Genomic DNA, 19,040 nt, shown 5'->3' with positions numbered 1-19,040 from the left:
CAAGGAGATGCTTGTAGGATGCAGTTTAGGAATGGGATTTATAAAACAGGAAGGTGGCCAAATTCACTCAGATTGGCCTTGGAACAGACTCTGCCCACAGGGCCAACTGAAATATGTAGAACTGAAGGCCAGCCATGTCTCCCCAGAGGCTATAGGAATGGCTCAGCCTAAGGCTGGCAATCGGAGTACCAGGCCAAGGAGGTAGTCAGCTGGCAGAGGGTACCTCAAATTGGTTTGCAAGCTATCAAAAAGGAGGCCAGAGCTTTCCTGAGAGGTCCTCCTTCTAGGATTAATTCACTCCTCTCCCTCTCTATTCAGCACTTAATCAGTCCAGTCATCCCATGTACATCTAGCTTCCCTGTAAGCCCAGTGAGGTGTAAGGAGCCTGGTGTGCGGCAAAGGAGGCAGATCCCAGAAATAGGAACCAGAGTCTGCCTTCAAAGTGCCTGTGAAATAGTAGGAGAGAGAAAACAATCACACACATATCAGACTGTAGCTACGAAGGGGTCTAGAGTCTATGACAAGCCAGGGGTGATCAACACAATGGTGAGGGAGGGGAACCGTCATTCACAGGACTAAACATCCTCTCCATTTATTTCCTGTCATTCCCACAGCCACCCCCCTCCACATAGAGTCCCGTGAGGAGCAAGGAGCACTGCCAGCAGCAGCGACCAGGGACTAGCCTCCTTGTAAATCAAGAGTCTGTGATGCCTCAGCTGCATCTCAACTGCAGTCCGGATTTATAGCTTTCATGGCCCACACCACTTTGAGGGAATTCACACTGCTTTGGAGACTCACACTGCTGACACCAGCCCCAGGACACCAACAGCCATCAGGCCTTAATTGACTGACAGGTTGATTTTCAGCAGGAGTTGTCAGCACTAGCAAAAAGACATACATACAGGCAGAAAGACTGAGAGTGAGTTCACAAAGTACCATAGCCTCAGCCAGAATAAGAGAAAGGATTAAGCCTGTTGCCCAGTGATAAGCCCAAGAGCAGATTCCCCCTTCTGAACCTTCACACTTTCCCAACAGCTGGAACTCCCCCACCTCCTCTCACCAAAAGCCTCACCCTTATTTTGAAACCAGCTTCTAGGGAACCAGTCTTGGGTCTTGCTGTTTGACTAATCCTAGTGGACCTGTCTGACCATGTTCAGCAAGCACAGCACTGCTGTTGCTGTGTATTAGCAACATTTGACTCTCTTGTGTTCAAAAGAGCATTTTTCACTCAGCAAAGCCAGAGTGCCAGCTCCAGACTTTTTTCTGTGATACATCAGCAGGTGATGGAGAGGTGTCACAGTTCAATTGCCACCAGACCTTCCCCACCATGATGAACTCTCTATCCCCTCAGAGCAGAAGTAAATCCTTTCTCCTGTAAGTTGCTTCTTTCAGGCATTTTATCATGGCCTGGAGAAAAGTAATCACAACCTAGAATCACATAGGAGAGAGTTTTAATGAGGGATTGTCTAGATCAGATTGGCCTGTGGCCATGTCTGTGAGGGGTTGTCTTATGCCTTAATTGATGTGGGAAGATCCAGCCTGAAAGTGGGCAGCCTCATTCCCTGGTTTGAGCCCTGGACTGCATCGGAGTAGAGAAAGCTAGCTGAGCACTAAGCGCACATGCTTTCTTTTCTTTTTTTATTTTTTAATTATTTATTTAATAACCACATACTTAGAAGAAGCATTTCATTACATGAGCATTGACATATTCAATAACAATTTTCTGAGCTAGGCTGCATCTCTTACAAAATTGGCTGTACATTTTTAGGTTTACAGTTGAATTATTACAGTTATACAATATTGTACTCAGTATAAACCCTATAAGACATAAAATTAAATGAGGTTTTAACCTTTAAAAAAGATCTCCATTTCATTATTAAAATACAGAGTTTCATGCAGAAAACTTCATTTTTAATGCAATTGACATTAAGATGTTTGCACATGTATTTCTAATCTCTATATATCAGATTATTACTAGTCACGGTCAGTTACTTTCTGAGCTCCTTGGCATCTGAGCATGGATATAAAGTAATCAGGTAGATTTCAATGATAATGTTTTTCACATCTACTAATTATTAAGGAGCAAATTTTTATGCTTTGAAGAATTTTTTAATCATTATACTTTTTAAAATAATCATTATACTTTTTTATAACATGCCCGATAACACTTTCCAGAGCAAAGACATAGCTCCTTCAAAAGTGGCTATAAAATTTCTAGTTCGCTGTTGAATCAATACAGTTGTACAATATTGAACTCAGTATAAGCCCTGTAAGTCGTAAAATTGAATGAGTTTTTAACTCTCAAAAAAGGTCTCCGTTTCATTCTCAAATACACTGTTTCTTACAGCAGACTCATTGTTTTTGCTACTAATGCTGAGATGTTGGCGCATGTATCTCTAATCTGTATGTATCTGATTATTACTAGTTATAATCAGTTGCACTTGGATCCTTGGCACCTGTGTATGTCTATAAAGTCATCGGGAAGATTTCAATGGTATTGTTTTTCACCTCTACTAATTAGCATGATGTAAATTTCCATGCTTCCTCCTCAAATATAAAACATTTTCAAAATATGTGTTCTCTGCTCTTGACTATTATTGTGATGTGACCTGTTGCTTCAAGTTCATGGACTTTCTCAAAATGATAAACTGTAACCTGGAATTGCAAGTTAAAATAAGACTTTTCTCCCCTAGGTTGCTTTTGGTCAGCATATTTTATCACAGTCACAAAAATGAAACTAAAGTGGAAGAAAGCTCCAGGCTCTGATGGTCTGTTCCACAGCTTCATTTGGGAGGGAAGACACACACCCAGCAGGATGAACTTAACCTCACCAGGCAATGTCAGTGTCTAGCCAATGCCCCAAGAGCCCAGGAGCCATTACTTCACTGTTTAGCTTTGTTTTATTTGTCTTTTTGTTGATAGCAGCAGTAGTCATCATTTCTGAAAATAGAAACAAACTAAATGGCCCCCAAGAGTTGTCCATAAAATTTTCAGAGGAAGATGAAGCTTCTTTTTGGTTTTCAAATTAAGTTTTACTGTGTATGTTTAAGGTATATAAGATATATATAGTAAAATGGTTATTATAATGCAACAACATATCTAGTGTTCTGGTGCAAAGATGAAATGTCCCTTACAGGCTCAGATATTTGAACACTTGTCCCCCAGCTGATGATGCTGTTTTGTGAGGTTGTGGAAATTTGTGGACGCATAGTCTTGGCAATGGATGTAGGGCCTTAGTGGTGGGTCCTTGAGTATTACATCCCGGTCCCACTTCTGGGTGAGCTCCCTCTCATTGGCTATCTCTGTCTCTCTCTGTCTCTCTGTCTCTTTCTCTTTATTTCTGTTTCATGATCATTACCATGTACAAACAGCTGCAGTACATCGCTGTTGGCAGGGTACTGCCCACCACATGCTTTCCCCACAAGGATGGACTGAATCCCCTCAGAGTCAAAATAAATCCTTCCTCCCTTAAAATGCTTCTTCCCTGCAACAAGAGCAGCATTAATATACTCACTACAAAAATCCTGTCTACAATACACTGTTTTTAACCAAGTACTTTTATGTGGAAAGTACTCCAACTTCTTCGAGAAACTGGATTTTGGAAGAATTTTGACAAGTAGAAATAAAAAGAAGAAGGAATTCCAGAAAGAGGAAATTGCTTCAGTAAAAGGTAGAAGGCTGAAAGGGTGTAAGCCAATGTATAGCTCATGTCTCTTGCCCACAGCAGACACTATTAATTGATTTTAGCACCTTTTCCCACTAACTCAGAATGCAGTCTCTTCAATGCAGCCATCATACAAATAAAGCTGACAAGTGGAAATAGGTTGATTTGCTCTTCTGATCTAGAGTATTTTTTCTTTAATTTAAATTCCTATTTTAAATTCTGTGTGTGTGTGTGTGTGTGTGTGTGTGTGTGTATACATAAGTATGGGTGCCCATGGAGGCCGGAAGACGGCATTGGATCCCCTGGAGCTGGAATTACAGGCAATTGTGAGCCTCCTGATGTGGGTGCTAGGAACTAAACTCAAATCCTCTGGAAGAACATCCTCTTAACTGATGAGCCATCTCTCCAGCCCCTGGTCTAGAGTCTTGAGGAGGCATAAGAAAATGAATCATTTTGAAGTAGATTTGTGCTACAGGAGAGAAAAAATAAAAGGTCAACTGGAATGAACCACAGATCATCCTCACTTAAAGAGTGTTACATCTAGAGACAAATGCACTTGCCTAAGGTCTATGGGAGCTAATGGCAGAGGTGTTAGAATGAAAGTCTCCTATTTCTTGGACAATGGGTTGAAGCCAGACATTTGGAAGCTGCATATACCTGATCTTATATGATCTGGGTCTGGTCACACAGAGGCCAAGGCAGACTTAAAGGTCTTCTGAGCTCTCTGAGTTTACTCTGCACTCCAAGACACCCTTTCTCATCCTTGCATAGTCTTCCATATGTCATGTGTTAGAAGCCCATGAGGTGGTGAGTAGGGATGCTAGGGAGGGAAGAACACTGAAGTTCATAGGGACTGTGGGGCAGACATAGCAGACCCCCTCCCACTTCCTCTGGGACCTTCTCTGAGGGCATGAAGACCTGAAAAGGGATCCCTTCTCCCCAGCTTCCAGGTAGAAGGGGCCACCAAAGGTTTCTGAGGATAACACCATTATAATAAAAGTGATATTTATAAAATATAATTATGGAAAGTGATACGTCTGTGTTCTGTCAGTACAAAATGTGAACCATTCTTGAGTAAGTGTGGAGCTCTGTGGAATGAGTTCCTCCAGGCCTCAGAGCTAAGGGGTGGACTACCTATAACAAATGACAAGGCCACTTGGAGGGAGTCTCCATAGCTGAATTGAATGAAGATAAAGGTCTTACCCTCAGGAATAAATCCAAAAGGTCAAAGGCCATAAGGCTCCCAGGAGGGAGCAAGAACAAAGACCAGGAGCCGACCACAGCTGCAAGAGCCCTGCATGTTTGTCAGGCTTCCCAGATCCTCGCCCGGGGTGGCCTTGTTGCTTGTTTTGCTATTTGTGTCCCTAAAGGACATGTAAGGAAAGTGTGTTCTAGGTTTCTCTGGGTTGCAAAATGAAGTGGAGAACTAGGGAAGCTGTGGCCCCCTCTGAAGCAGGCTTTGGGAATCTCCTCAGTGGGAGGTAGGAGGCAGACCCCATGAAGAAGGGCAGCTGGTAGCAAAAGGGCTGGCGAGGTGGCTCAGTGGTAAGAGCACTTGCTACCAAGTTTGATGACCTGAGCTCAATTCCTGGGACCCATGTGCTAGAACTATAAGCTGCCCTGTGACCTCATGGATGGGGGGGGAGAGAGAGAGAGAGAGAGAGAGAGAGAGAGAGAGATCTTTTACATTTTTTAAAAGAGTACAGACACGAAAACCAGTCTCTTAGAGCCTTCTCAGGATAACAGGGTCATCTTTTTGGCTAACAATTTGAACAGCAGACATGCCAGACACTCTCATTCAACCCCAACACGCCCAAGATGAGAACTATGCCCTCACACACTTTCCTCAATACATAGCTGTAGGTTCTGGAGATGAAATGCATAAGCTGTGGTTTAGCCCCCATGGAACTTTCTCCCTTTTACTATCATTCCCTAAGTCCCAAACAGTTCTCCTACTCGTAGAACTTCATGGGGATGGGGCAGAAAAAGAGGACCTGCTCATGGAGGTACGCAGAGTGAGGACAGAAAGAACTGGAACCAGTGATAAGCTAATGTTCCTCTTTGGGCCACTGCTGACGTCCTTTTTTCCAACCCTAGTAGCAATTTCTCAGAGCGCCTCACTTCTGGGGCAGCTGACTGTTGCTCAACCTTTGCTTTTTTAAATGCTGCCCCTGGGTTTCAGGCCCCTGCACCTTCAGTGGTTCTCCTTCCACCTCCACAGCCTAGTTCCTCTTCAGTGTTTGTTTATTCACTTCTCTTCCTACATCAGTCAAACAAGGTGTCAGGGCCTACCACATTCTCATTGGTCACTTCTCCTTGGACATCCCCATGCTCTTCAAGGGGACTATCACCCCTCACACAGTTGTGGTCACTTGTTATGCTGGCTCTCAATTTTATTCCTTTGGCCCTGATCGGTCTTTAATTCTAGGCCCTCACAACAGTCTGCTGAGCAGGTGTTTCCTCAACACATAATACATAACCATTGCTGATAGGCCTTCATGGTATATGGGAAAGCCATGCTGGGAGGCCACACTTCAATAGCTAGGCCTGGAGATCAAGCTGCCTTAGTTGCTGAATTCTCACTTCCGCTTATCAGCATCAGGCCCACCATTATGCTGTTGGAAGCTGCTGGCCCCTCTATCTCTGGCCATTCTTCAGTCTTCCCCCGAGGTCATGCAGGATTAAAGGACACCAGAAAAGGACTGAACTATTGATGTTGAACCTGGAAGTCTGAGATACTGTATTTGAAGATGTAGCAGTGTAAATTCTAACCATCCATTTCTTTTCCTACTAGGTAAGAACTTTATTGAGCTGAACACTGCTATTGACAATATCAAAAACTGGTAGAATGTACCCCAAATTATCACTCTATGTCAAGGGAAATTTTCTTATGTTAGCAACAGTATACATTCTGCTGACAGAATTCTTAGTGGTTGATAGGTTACATCCACCATATGAGGGCCCACTGCAAGTTTGATGAACATGTTTAATCATTATAAAGCCTCTTTCCCTGAGAAATGCCCAGAAGGAGAGATAAAGGTAATGTAACCAAAAGAAAGGGAGTGAGGCTGGGGACTCTGTTCACGAAGTGTTCCCTGGGGTCCCTATGCCCAAGGCTCAGAATTTCAGGTGAATGACAGGCCAGTACTTGGGCTGCTTTCTGTCATGGTAGCCTCCATGATTTTGGAGGTGCTTTCCTCATATAAGCACTTCATCTTGGCCTGGTGGTGCTTGCTGGGCCTCTCCACCAGTCAGTGGAGCCTTCTGTACAGGCCTTGGTCCTTGCTCACATAGTCATCCAGGCACTGTGTCCTGCAGCCGCCACTACCATCACTCTTGTCTGTGCCTCTCAGTCTTGGCAAGGTACTGGTGGAACTTGTTGATTTCCATAGTGCTCAGGCCACATTCTCCCTCCTCATCTGACTTCAACTCCATCTCTTTAGACAGTTTGGTCTTATCTTATGAATGCCTGGATCCTACTGCTGTCACACAGAGGCTCTCCAGACCTTTTAAAATATGAAGAACTGTACTGAGAGTTCTACCAGGCCATGCGTGGGCCACAGAAGGCCTAAGAATACCCAACTTTGTAATCAGAGCTCCAGGGAAGAACTTCCTGAAGGAAGTACAATAGGAAAATGAAACGGGCTCCCATGGTCTTTCTGTAGGCATTCTGATGGCTTTGCATTCAAGCCATTGCATGATGATAATGTCGCCAGTATCTTACATGCACTGAATAAGAATACCAAGATGTGACAGCTCTCCATCTTGACATCCCTGCTGCTATCTCTAATTGGAAAAGTCCAAGTGGGCACTCAGGGACACACAGCATGCAAATCTCTGACAGTAGGTGAGCAAGGGCCTGCTTTTGAAACCATCCATTTCTAAGGCCTGCTTTGTAGTGAGAGCTCACAAGACGAGAGGAGCCCTCTGAGGATGAATGGGAAGAAAGATCAGGATCTCATTCACCTCTGAGATATGAATTGAGCTTCTTGCCTGGGGATTATGTGAGAGGCTCAGGATGCAATGGAGAAGGCCGACAAGGTCCTGCTCAAAGAGAGAAAACCAGGCATTGACCAGGTCATTAGTAGGTGACACGTTCTCTAAGAAGGAAGTACGGGATTGAAGAGCAGCAAAGGACCTAAAGGGCTATCATGTGCTAAGAAGAAAAAGAGAGGGGAGGATTGTTCCAGACAGAGAAACAGCATATGGGAAGGCCCAAGGAGAAAAGGAGTTAGGAACTTTCGAGGAACTGAAAGACGCTTGGAGTGGCTGTAGAGAGAGGAACAGTGGCTCATAAACAGGAGGGACAATAACAAAATGCTGGGCCATGCAGGGAATCAGGGGCCCTGGTAAGGATTTTTGAGCTTGGAATACAAACCAATGAGAGTCATGATAAAATGTGTATTTAAATAATATCATTTGGCTATTATGGGATAATCACATAACAAGCACCAGTTAACAAGAACAGTGATAGGAATGAGCTTGGCTGGGATGATGGCTGTTGCTAGAGAGAAATGAATATGTTCTGGGACTATTTAGGAGGGGTTGGGAGCAAAGAAGACCAGAGGAGTCAGGGACTTTGTTCACTTGTATAACTTGGTGGATGGTGGAGTTTGTGTGGTGCTACCCAAGGGGTTTCAGATAATGATGTTAAGACATACAGTGCTATCAGATAAAATAAAGATACCCAGTTAGATTTGTATTCCAGATAAACAGCCAATATTTTTAGTATAAATCACTCTTAAATAGTGAATGGGACACACTCATTTTAAAAATCACTTATTACTTATCTTTAACTTAAATTTGGCCATACACCTAAATTTCTTGTTTGACAACCCTACAGGTTATTGATGTAGATCTGAAGATCAGGAAAAGGGTCTAGATAGAGGTGTACAAGTGGCAATGTCAGAAGAGAGGAGCACTTGAAGTGTGAGAAGGGGCAGCTGAGGGTTAATATATGGAAGAGACAAAAGCCTATGATGGCATCTATTTGACTCCAGTATGTAGGGTTTGAAAGAGAGGAAAACAGGAAAATGTGTATAAGAAAGAAGTGACCCACAATGGAAAAATGTTGAAGTGTTTTCTGACTGTGGAGAAGGCCATTAGTGGTCTTGGTGACAACAAATCATTTATATTTTTGCATTGGAGGAAAAAAATCACAGCTGACTATAGTAGGAGAGATGGTGGGTATTTGAGATGATAGAAGAGGTTGGTTAGAAGGGCTTAATTTGATATTGGAGCTGTAAACTGGTTAGTGGTTAATGTTGATAGGAAGAAAGGGAGACATTGGAGAGTAAGAAAAAGAGGGAATAGGCAAAGTCCTGAGAGAGAAGACTTAATAGAGAAGAAAAGAGGCAAGGTCAAATAGAACACACATCTTAAGAGAGAAGGCCACATGCAAAGGAAGGGTCAGGCTGGTTTATGGGACAGCAGGGAGTTGAAGGGTTCCCTGTCTCCAGACTCCCACTTTATTTTATTCTATAATTTGTTTGGTAGTATTGGGGTTTGAACCCAGCATTTTACACATGCTAGTCAAGTGCTCTGTCACTGAGCTCTACCCCTACCATTTGGTTTTTTGAAACAGGGTCTCTGTGTATAACCCAGGATGGCCTGATGGTGGCATGCATCACTATGCCTGGCTCATTTTACTTTTGAAAGACTTTTTATCATCTGCCAAGAATTCAGATGTTGATGGTTTGAAAACAACGAATGGGATTTTTCAAAGGTGACTGCTCAAGGAGTGGAACGGATGATCTTGGGGGAAAGCACAGTAAGTTATACTTGGGCTCCCATTGAGATAGAGACTACAGAGATGGCCTGTTGGCATGGTTTCCTCCAGCATACATCCATGTGGCTTTGTAGCCACCATTCCAACAAAGAGGAAAGCTAGTGTAGCCACAGTTGGAGTTGTGCCAGAGGGTGCAACAAAGAACACAGGTTAGAGGAGAATGAAGAAGATTCTGAGCTATGAGGGGGGAGAGTGAATAAAGACGGTGGGCTTCTGGATAAGGAGGAAGCAGAGGGTGGGAGCTCAGGTGTAGGCAGTATGGTTGAATGAAGAAACTGAGGATCTAGAAAGATGTCAGAATTGGTCGTTTCAAAGCTCAGATAGTTTTGGGTAGTGACTAGGTCTAGGAAGTGTAATGGGAGTGGGTAACCAAGATGCAATGGGACAGAGGCAAGGACATCAAATATCTAAAAGGCCAAGACGTGGACTGGGCCACTGAGGTCATCCATGATGACAGCAGAGCCTCCCTGTGACCTCTGCACAATCCTACCTCTCTTGTCAGCACCTTCCTGTTGGTCAGCTTGAGGGTTGCTATGGTGGTGTGTGGGAAGAGCAGAGAAGGTGGTGGCTAACACTGGGTGAGGTCTGTGAGACATTTTCACGGGATAAAGAAATGTCACTTGTGTGAGCTTTGAACACAATAATTCCTTTGAATATTCACAGGCAAGAGGCATCCACAGTTTGTTGATGAGATGCATCAGGACCAAGAATAGCTTCAAAGACTCCTCACCATGATTTTAGAAGTCTAAGAACTGCTATCCTGGTAACAGCCCAGAAAGATGTGGCTCATCTTCACCTGCCTTGGCATCTGTCTTTCTCTGTACGCCTTCAGTCACTCTGATGAGATTACTCAGTCTAACTTCCCATGCTCAGTTGCCCCTAATTCTGCCTGTCTTTCTTTTCCCATTGCTGCTGTTCTGATTCATATCTCTGCCATCTATACCTTAACAGTGCAATTGCTTTCTAACTGATTTCTCTGCTAATTCCCCCACTGACCTCTCCCTTACTCCCAAGAGGCAGAGGAAGGAAATTTCCGCCTCTTCTTCCTTCCTGAGGAGGAAACTCTCTTAGCTAGTCATTCCCCAAATAGACCCATCATACCACCATCAGTTTAGTCTTCTTCAAATACTGGTCTTCTTCCACAACTCGCATCCTTGCAATTTCTCAGAGGAACTCTGAGTCTTTAGAACAAAGAGCAGACTCCTTGGCATGGTACCAAACTCTCCTTGACCTGAGGAAGAGTGTTCCTTACCCTCCCCAACACCCTGGCCTCATCTTCTGTTCTTCCCTCTGGACACTATGCACGGAGTCCTCTAGTAGACCATATACTTTCCTGGCTCTAGGCCTTTGCCTCCCAGTTCCTTAGCCTAGGATCCCCTTGCCTTATTGCTCTTCCAGACAAGAGCCTGGATATCCTATAAGACTTAGCTGCAATCACATTTTTTCCTGTCTCTTTTGATACTTGCCACTCAGAATTAATCATCTCTTCCTCTCCAACAAAACCAGCATATTACCAGCATCACTGTTTACTATGTGTTACAGTTAGCTGTTTCAGAGTCATCATGTAACACTTGTTCTGCAAATACATGCAACTGTGTGAGACACTGAGGATACACATAGAGGCTAGGTGTGCCCTCAAGGTGCTTAAGTTTGGATTAGGGCATGGGGTGGGGTACAGATAGGCTCACAGGCAACAACAAAGCCTTGTGGTACATGCTGTGATGAGTGAAGGACCATCCATACAGACAGGCTTGGAGAAGACTTCCTGGAGGAAGGTGGCATATAAGTAGAGGCTGGAAGGAACTATCTGGCTTTTCAGGTATGTCCACTAGGGAGTGGAGCTTCTGCTTTCAATGGCTCTCTCCCAACCTACAGTCTAAGTTCCTTGAGTTCAAGGACATGCTTTACTTACCACTGAGTCCCCACAGCCCAGTCCAGAGCCTGCTATAAAAGCACATTATGACCTTGTAAGGATGAGCCTGGGGGCTGCTAGATGGCAAGAGCTGTTTGGTCCTCACTCTGCTGCTTTTCCTCTGTTCAGTGCCTTGTTCTGAGGCCTGGCAGAGACAACACATGCTGAAATGAATTAAGACAGTGCTCCTGAGAAGCAGCAGGTGCTCTGGAGACCCATGAGTAAACAGTTGGCTTGGGACACATCTCAGACCAGACACATGCTCAAGATTTGTAGCTGCTGTCTAGACCTCAGACACAAGCCAGGTGACACTCCACTATGGTCCCTGAGGCCACTGCCTGACCAAGACCTCCCAGCCCAGCCTGTCCTCACAGGACCAGGGGCAGGAAGAGAATATTTCTAGCAAGCAGAGGCAGGGTCAGGAACTGTGGTACGGTGCTAGAGTGACTCATGTGACTGACACAGGTCCTGGAAGATGCACCAGAAGAATCTCAGTAAAAGCCTCTTTCCCAGACAGAAACTGGGACCCTCGGGGCCTCTGAGGCTGTGAGTTCACCAGCTTGAACCTGTCGGCCATTGAATCACCACCACCTTAAAGATCAGAAGGGGCAGTTCTCAAAGTGTGGCCCCTCAAACACTCCAGCAAGCTCCTTCTAGGGTAATATGGAGAAAAATTTTGCTCCAGGGTGTGTGTGTGAGTGTGTGGGTTTGGCAGATTCTCCTCTCTCCCCTCCCCCACCCCATGTGTGGAAGGAGAAGGGGGCTGGTATGTGAAAGGTGAAGACATTATGATAGAAGCTGGAATGTGTCCTGAATTCCAAGGCTGAGGAAAATCCCACCAGGGCTCTAGACTTCCTATCAGGAAGTGGGGAATTCCCAGCAGCTTGAGGAGCCAGCAAAGGGAGAGGGTCAGGCCTTCATTAGCAAAGGCCCTTCCCGAGGCAAGTCCCTACTTTTCCCCTGGAAGTAGAACTGACTGTTGGGACCTAGGCTGCCCCTTCGAGGCCCAGGAGTGCAGTCTCAGGTCCTGTGACTCTTCCAGTGCTTCTCAGTCCTCAGCAGGGAGCCCAGGTAGGCTCCCTCAGCTCCCCACAAGCCAGGCTCCAAAGGATCCTCCACCTCTTTCTTTCCCAACACATCTCCCTGATGCTTTACTTCCCTGGCTGTCTTCCTTTCCTCTCTCTACCTGAACTAGGAAAAAGTGAAGGAAGGGCAGAGGGTCTAGCTTGCTCTCCCTGGAATAAGTGTGTCCCCAGAGGGCTCGAAGAAGAACCAGGAGCACCTGGCCTGTGCTCTGCTGTGCTGGCTGCTGCAACTGTCACGGGCTCTGTCTTGGGACAAGTTATTGAACTGTTCAAGCCTGTACTTGCTCCTGTACACTGGGGATACCCCTTGCACAGCTGGTATCTGCAAGGCTCTGCAAGTTTGCTACAGAGAGATTATTCAAACATCTGTAAAGCACACTTGTTTGTGCCAAGTGCTGCTCTACATGTTGAAAATGTCATAATAGACAAAACCCAGTGTCCTCATAGAGACTACACCTTGGTGGAGAAGATCAACAAGTAACAAGCAATTAAATGAATATGTAATAGAATATATAATAAATGTACTTTTTCTGCCATGCAGAAAAGCATACCAGGATAAGATGTCAGAGGATGAAATAGTCCTATTTTAGTATGTTCAGGGAAAGCAAGAAGAAGATGACTTTTGAACAGAGACCTGAATAGGTGAGGGAGAAGGGCAGGAAAAAGGGTGTGGGGAGAGGCTTCTGGGCAGAAGGATACTCTCAGGCAGGAGGGCTGTGAGCTTGGAGGACCTGGGGAGGAAGGGAGGCTGAATGAAGATGAGGTCAGAGGAGGCTGGCCAGATCCCCTACAGCCTTGTTTACTACTCCAAAGAGTTTAGGTTTTATTCTAAGTAACATTCTTGAACAGGGAAATGACATGATCTGATTTATACTTTTGAAAGATTACTCTGTGTGGAGAATTCTCTGCCAAAGTGGAGCTAGGAGAGCAGTTACGAAGCTGTGGTCATTATTCACCACCACCAATAATCATCAATCCAACCTCTGACATCCCAGAGCCTGGCACAAAAGCCTGGCCAGCATGCCCATATCTCCTCTTCTCATCCAATCGCAGGGTTACTTCCCACTGTGTCTGGACTCTGTCCTCTGGCCAGGACTTGCCCCAAGGATCACTTTCATGACAGAACTGTGAAGCATATGATGCTCCTGTCACTTTGTCAGTACTGTGGCACTGCCCTGTACTAGCCCCAGCTCCTGTGAAGATGTAAAATGCAAAGGGCCTCCCTCTGGTTGGTCCTCCTTTCCTCCCCGATTCCTCGCCCTTTCTGGGGTGTTGGTAACGTGGCTGGCTCCTGGGTTCTGTCCCTGGACCTACTCTCTCGTTATGGTATCTGCTATCACCACCTCTCTCCTACCCCCAACACAGGCACATATTCCCTGATCAGTCTAATTGCTTTTGGTCACCAGTGTTGCCTGGACATCTATTAGGGGAGCTCCTTGAGCACTTGTTCAGTGAAGATGAACATACTAAAGTCTTGTTGCGGGAGGTAGGTTGTATTCTAGTAAGACAGAAAAATTATGCCAGAAACTTTATGATCTGGTATGAACCTGAATTATTTAAATGCATAAACTGAGTCTGGGAAATAGCATCTTAGGTAAAAGAAAAATCAAATGCAAAGACCTGTGAGGTAGGAAATGAGCTTGCCAAGGGAAGGGGCCAGGGTGGGCTGCATGAGGATGGTAGATGAGGTTACAGTAATATAACTCCAAATGCATCCTCAGCCTCAGACCCCAATGTCCACTGATCCACTGCATTTCTCCAGCTAGGGGGTCCCTCAGGCATCACTGAGAACTCTATAACTTCATTGTTCTCTCTTTTTCCTTATATTGTTTTATTACTTTGGGGCGGTGGGGGGGTATCAGTACTCTGGGTTGAACATAGGACGTTGCCCACTCTAAATAAGTGCTCTACCATTGAGCTGTATTCTTACCTCATTAATCTCTTAATCCCCAAACCTGTTCCTCTAACTGTCCTCTAGTCTAAACTATTACTCACTCTGGTAAGCTACATATGTCCTGGCTTTTCTCTCTTGGCTAAGTACCCCTGGCAATCAGTCCCACCAACGCCTCCTTAAAGTATTTTTCAAATCTCCACTCTTTCTGAGTCGAGTCTTTATATCCCTTGTCATGAGGGCCATGGCAGGTCTCTTCACTGGCACACCTCTGAAATCTCTTGATAGTTCTCTGGTTGAAAACATGGTCATTCATAGAGAAAATGATATAATGCAAGGCAGCGTTACAGTGCATTGTGAAGAGCTGGGTGTGGTAAAGCTTTCTCCTCAGAGACATGGACACTTGTCCTGGACTGCCCCTCAGGAAGCTCAAAATGAACACATTCAAGTCTGAGGTCAACAGCCTCCTACTCCGGGACCTACTGTCTTAGCAAAGGGTCTACTTCATCAGAAACTAGGAAGCAATGCTCGTTCCTCCCCACCACCGCACACCTCAGCAACCACCAGTCCTCTTCGCTGCAAACTGCCCTGAATCTTTCTTCTTTGCTTAGGCTCCTTCTCATTGCCTGGATTAAGCCACCATTGCCTCTGCCCAGACCATGTCATCTGCCTTCTAGCCATCTTCCAGTCTGCTAACTACACTCCGGTCACTCAAGAATTCCCAAGGTGTAAATCTGCTCATTTGAAGCCACTGCTACCAATCTTTCATTGGCTCCTCATGACTCTTAGGATAAAAGCCTAAATACAAAGGGCCACTAGGTAACCCAGTCTCTCACCATCTGGTTCACACCCTCTACTCCAGACTATAGTTCCTAGAATGCACTGTGTCTTCCTACTTTTTTCATTTCCTCTGAACAACACCCTTGCTGTCCCCTTCCTACCCTGACTCCCTTGCCTATCCACAAGCTATCAGCAGAGATATTTTACTAGTCACCTTCTCTGGTCTTCTCTAGGTTGGATGAGGTATTCCTCCCACTATAGCACCTGAGTCACCCTGAAATACTTAACTACCTTGCAAGTGTCTTGTGTATTTGCAGCCTCCTGAGGCCTGGTGGTTTTGAGAGTGCTTGTCTAGCATACAGTAAACAGGAACTTCAGAACAATGCAAGGGCTGGCACACACAAGCTCAAAGGCATTTTCCCCTGAGACAAGGTCTTGCTATTACCCAGGCTGGCCTCAACTTTGTGATCCTCCTGCCTCAGTCTCCCCAGTACTGAGATGATAGGCATGTCCTATCATATCTGGCCAATAACTATTTTTCTACTAGATGGGGAGTGGAGAAGGGGTGTGAAGCCTGGGTGCATCTGCAAAAGAAGAGGCATTCCAGAGTAGGAAGCCATGGAGAAGGGGGCCTGGTAAAGGAGATGGCCATGTGCACCATATCACATTCAGAGCACAAGAGGTCAGCCACTTGGAGCAGAGGTCATGAGGGGAGTGAAGGGTGATGAGGTCAGAAAGGAGGTTGGAGCCAAACTAAGATGTTTGACCTTTATCATAGAGATATCACAGAGGATTATAGCCAGGATGCTACAGGGGCAGAGCCATGTGTGAGGACACTGCTCTGGAGCAGCCTACAGTCTGAACTGGGAGGGGAGAGAAGAGGAGCTTGGAGAGTATCCCCACTCTGAGGGTCAGCAGAGAGCCTATTCTGAGTTCCTCCATCAGTCAGAAGCCCTTCATCCAGCAGCAAGCTCCTGGCCATCGTAGTGATGGAGGGAAGGCAAGCTTCCCACAACAGTGTTTGCTCCTTCACTGGGCAGAAACCCATTACCCTTCTTGGTGACTCACCCTGGAAGGGTCAGCTCCCAGCAGAATGTCATTGTTGACAGGAAAAGGGGACAGACTTTCCCTTCTCCAGCCAGCTTCTGGGTACCAAGACAGCAACGCAGGACAACAAAGTCTGAGGGGGCATCTCATCAGCAAACTGGAGAACACACCCAGAGTATGCCACCCACATACACATTTGGACCTACAGTGTCACATGTCAGCTGGCTTGAGAACACCAGTTTTTCCGTGAGTCATACAGCTTAGAAACTACCTCATAAGGGACATGAAGGAGAGAAATGGTGCCACTTCCTCTCCTGTTTTCGGCAAGGGGAACCAAGGCAGACACATCAAGCAATGCTGGGTCTGAGGCCCATATTTGGAAGGTTAGTAGAGCCAGCTTAACTGGGGACAGAATCTGGTGAGGTTTATTAAGAAGTGAGAATTGAAGGACAACAAGGATACATCCTCCCAGAAAACTGTGATCTAAAACCCAGGCCCAGGTCAGGAAAGCTGTCACTCTGATAGGAGAGCTGCAAGAGATACCTTGACAGGCTGACTGTAGCTCCAACAGTCGTTAGCGTTTATAATATATTCTCTTGTGGCCTTCCTGGGCTAGGCCGTCCCACAGAACTGCATGAGCCAAGATGGTCAAACAATGAGAGAAGGTTACAGATTTGAGGGGCAGAAATAAGGAAGAGAAGGGGCTTAGAGCATCTGCAGGATCCAGAATCCACATGCACATATGCATCTTCTCAATCAATGAAGATATTAGGAAACTCTGGAATAAAGGACAACAGAAGCAAATCTCTTCCCTGCATGTGGAGTTCAGCCTCCCCTGTACAGGGCGCAGCAGAATACAGGTGTTCCTCATTGGTAAGAGACGGGAAGGGAAGCATCTCCGGCTGAAAGTAGAGGATGGCTGGCCTTATCAAGTCTATAACTTACAGACAGATGTGAGGAACAGAAATGATTCCATATCTAGGTGGAAGGATAAGACATTAAGAAAAAGACATCCTACAGAAAGGCTGAGGATCAAGAAGGAAGACACATCCACACCACCACCACCCCATGGCCACCTCAGCACCCTGAGACACAGATGCCAAGGAAATGGATTTTCCTTCCAGTCCAACCCTCCTCCTCTTTGCACTCCTCCTTTCCATCCCTCCTGGCCTTCTCAGCATCACTCTCTCACTGGTGCAGAGCTGGGCTCAGGGCAGAAGTGAGAGCCAGAACTAGAAATAGTTTGTTCTCTGCCCGGAATCTTCTGGCAGTTGCCACAGAGCTGGCTCTTTCTTGTCGTACTGGTCTTCGCTTACATGTCACACCCTCTAAGAGGCCTTCCCTGACCTCTCCTTCTATTTGGTCCACTCTGATGTCAGTATTGTTCTATTCTTCATATAGCACTTTCGGCTACCTGGTATTTTCTCTGTTCATTTTCTTGGAGCTTTTCATTGTTGTTGTTTGTTTTCTCTTTCTGTCTCTTCATGCAGAATGGACAGTCCTTGAGAGCAGGGACCTTATCAGTGTTATTAACACACTGATTCCTAGCACATAGAGCAGTGCCTGGTTCCAAGCAGGTGCTCACATGTTTAGTTTATTGGTAAATGAGTAATAATGGTTAGCATTTTTTGAATGCTCACCACATGCCAAGTGCTTTTTCATATACAAACTTGGGGTAGGAGGGGAGGTCAGAAACTATGAGTTTTAAGACAGCTCTAGTTCTCTGAAAGTTTTTATAAATAAATAATAATGGGATATACCCACTCGTGTATGTGGTGTCTACAGCTGCATTTTCAATACAATGACAAAACTGAGTGGTTGTGACAAGGATTACATGGCCAACAAACTAAAAATATTTACTGTCTGGCCACTTACAGCAAAGGCCCACAGGTCCCTTATTAACTCACTTCCTATGACCAGTGCTCCGGTCAGTGTTGTTATTGATGCCATTTTACATGTAAGATGTCCAAGGTGACATACTAGGATATGCATACAAGGTACACAGGCTGGATTTGAACCCAGACAGTTTGGATCCATGTTCCTACCTCACTACAGTGTTTCATGGTATGGTTTCTAGGTATGAAAAAGAGGAGGAGAAGGGGAGCTGAGCTTATCCTAGAATTCTGGAAGTAGCATGTAGAAAGAAGGGAAATAGAGGGGCTGGAGAGATGTCTCAGTGGTTAAGAGCACTTGCTGCCCTTGCAGAGGACCTAAGTTTGGTTCCCAACACCAACATCACAGCTCATAGTTCTCTAGTTCTAGGGGATCCAATGTATTCTTCTAGCCTCTGTGGGCACTGCACACACATGATACACATACAGACAACAGGCATACACACATTCAAATAAACTAAAACAAATACAAATTTTTAAAAAGGAAAATGGAAAAATAACAAACCTATGGCACCAGAGCCCTTAGGATTCTGAGCCACTGGAGTTTGTGGTTGCTGTTGCCTGGGGCTTGATTGTTCTTTTTTAGAAAGGACCTTGCTACTACAGCCCAGGTTGGCCTCAGACTACCATACCTCCTGCCTCAGTCTCCTAAGAGCTGGGATGATAGGTATGTACCACCACACCTAACTCTAGGCCATTGTTTTGTAGGGGGGGGGCAGTTATGGGTATCTGGGATTGAATCTAACGCTTTATGCATGTTAGTCCCAGGTTGGCCTCAGACTACCATACCTCCTGCCTCAGTCTCCTAAGAGCTGGGATGATAGGTATGTACCACCACACCTAACTCTAGGCCATTGTTTTGTAGGGGGGGGGGCAGTTATGGGTATCTGGGATTGAATCTAACGCTTTATGCATGTTAGTCAAATTCTCTACCTGTGAGCTGCATCCCCCAGTCATTGGGTCATTGTTTCTAAAGCTTGG

General features: G+C 45.4%; 1 long non-coding RNA gene across 1 annotated transcript in view; it reads left to right on the top strand.

Annotated features, from left to right (window-relative positions):
• Window positions 1-1,562, top strand: part of LOC115067208 — a 67,701-nt gene extending 66,139 nt beyond the window's left edge. Inside the window, exon 3 of the long non-coding RNA XR_003846642.1 lies at window positions 615-1,562. This is a non-coding gene — a long non-coding RNA (uncharacterized LOC115067208). The remainder of the gene's footprint in view (window positions 1-614) is intronic.
• Window positions 1,563-19,040: the final 17,478 nt, after the last annotated feature.

This window comes from Nannospalax galili, unplaced genomic scaffold (genome assembly GCF_000622305.1).
Source record: "Nannospalax galili isolate Female #2095 unplaced genomic scaffold, S.galili_v1.0 scaffold5, whole genome shotgun sequence".
Lineage (NCBI taxonomy): Eukaryota > Metazoa > Chordata > Mammalia > Rodentia > Spalacidae > Nannospalax > Nannospalax galili.
Note: the sequence above shows the minus strand (reverse complement) of the source record. Positions and strands in the feature narration are given on the sequence as shown.